We start from the raw sequence: 1,326 nt of genomic DNA, 5'->3' as shown, positions 1-1,326 counted from the left end.
GCTTTCGGGGGTGCACGGCAGCGGCGCGCGTCGGGGCCGGCGAGCAAGGCGGCGAGGCATGGAGGCCGGCGGGAAAGGCCGGCCGTGGCGGAGAGGGACGGCGAGCGGGAGCCGGAGCGGCGGCGGCGGCGAGAGGCGAGTGCTGTTGTGGCTCGTGTGCGTTTGCGTGTGGGAGAGCGGGGCCGAAACGCTGCGCTATTCCGTGTGGGAGGAAATGGCGAGGGACTCGTCGGTGGGCAACGTGGCCCGGGACCTGGGGCTTTCTCCGAGCCAGCTCGCGGCTCGCAAGGCGCGCGTGGTGTCCGAGGGGAGCGAGCAGCATTTCCGCCTCGATCCGCACAGCGGCGTCCTGACGGTCACGGAGACGCTGGACCGAGAGCGGATCTGTCCGCACAGCGAGAGCTGCGCGCTCTTCTTTAAGCTTTTCTTTGAGAACCCGGTGCAGCTGATCCGCGGGGAGGTGGAGGTTCGCGACGTGAACGACAACTCCCCCGTGTTCCCGCAGAAGGAGATGCTTCTGGAGATTCTTGAAACGGCAGCTCCCGAGTCTCGGTTCACCCTGGAAAGAGCACGTGATAAGGACGTTGGGACGAACGGTTTGCAGAATTACAGCCTGTCTCCAAACTCGCATTTCTCACTGACTTGAAGAAGGAGAAGATGGAGGCAAATACACGGAGCTCGTCCTTGAGAGGCCTTTGGACCGCGAGGAGCATCGGGAGTTGCATTTGGTGCTCACGGCGACGGACGGGGGCTCGCCGCCCAGGTCGGGCACGGCTGAGGTGCGGGTGGTGGTGCTGGATGCCAACGACAACATGCCGGTGTTCTCGCGGGAGGTGTACGAGGTGCGCGTGGCCGAGAACAGCCCGCCGGGGCAGCTGGTGGTGCGTGTGTCGGCCGCGGATCCCGACGAAGGAACCAACGGCAAAGTGCGGTACGAGTTCACAGAGACGTCTGACGTGTCCGGCAGCTCTTCGATCTGAACTCTGAGACCGGAGAAATTCGGGTCTCGGGAACTCTGGATTTCGAGGAAGCGAAAGACTCACAAGTTGGTGGTGAGAGCCACGGACGGCGGCGGTCTGTCTGCGCACTGCAAAGTGCACGTGGAGGTGCTGGACGTGAACGACAACGCGCCGGAGATCGAGCTGAGCTCGGTGAGCGCGTCCGTCCCCGAGGACGCCCCGCCCGGCACCGTGGTGGCCCTGCTGAGCGTGCGGGACCGCGACTCCGGCGACAACGGGCGGCCGGAGTGCGCCATCGAGGGCGACGTGCCGTTCAGGCTGACGGCCGCGTTCGCCGACCACTACGAGCTGCGCACCAGCGCGGCCC

The 1,326-nt window shown here is 65.9% G+C and overlaps 1 protein-coding gene and 1 pseudogene across 1 annotated transcript in view; both read left to right on the top strand.

Annotated features, from left to right (window-relative positions):
• The window catches only part of LOC104913214 (protocadherin beta-15-like), a 26,769-nt gene that overhangs the window by 24,577 nt on the left and 866 nt on the right, over positions 1 to 1,326 (top strand). The gene's annotated exons all lie outside the window — the stretch shown is intronic.
• Positions 7 to 1,326, top strand: part of LOC116217198 — a 34,559-nt pseudogene continuing 33,239 nt past the window's right edge.

This window comes from Meleagris gallopavo, chromosome 15 (genome assembly GCF_000146605.3).
Source record: "Meleagris gallopavo isolate NT-WF06-2002-E0010 breed Aviagen turkey brand Nicholas breeding stock chromosome 15, Turkey_5.1, whole genome shotgun sequence".
Lineage (NCBI taxonomy): Eukaryota > Metazoa > Chordata > Aves > Galliformes > Phasianidae > Meleagris > Meleagris gallopavo.
This window is presented reverse-complemented; position numbering and strand designations above follow the sequence as displayed.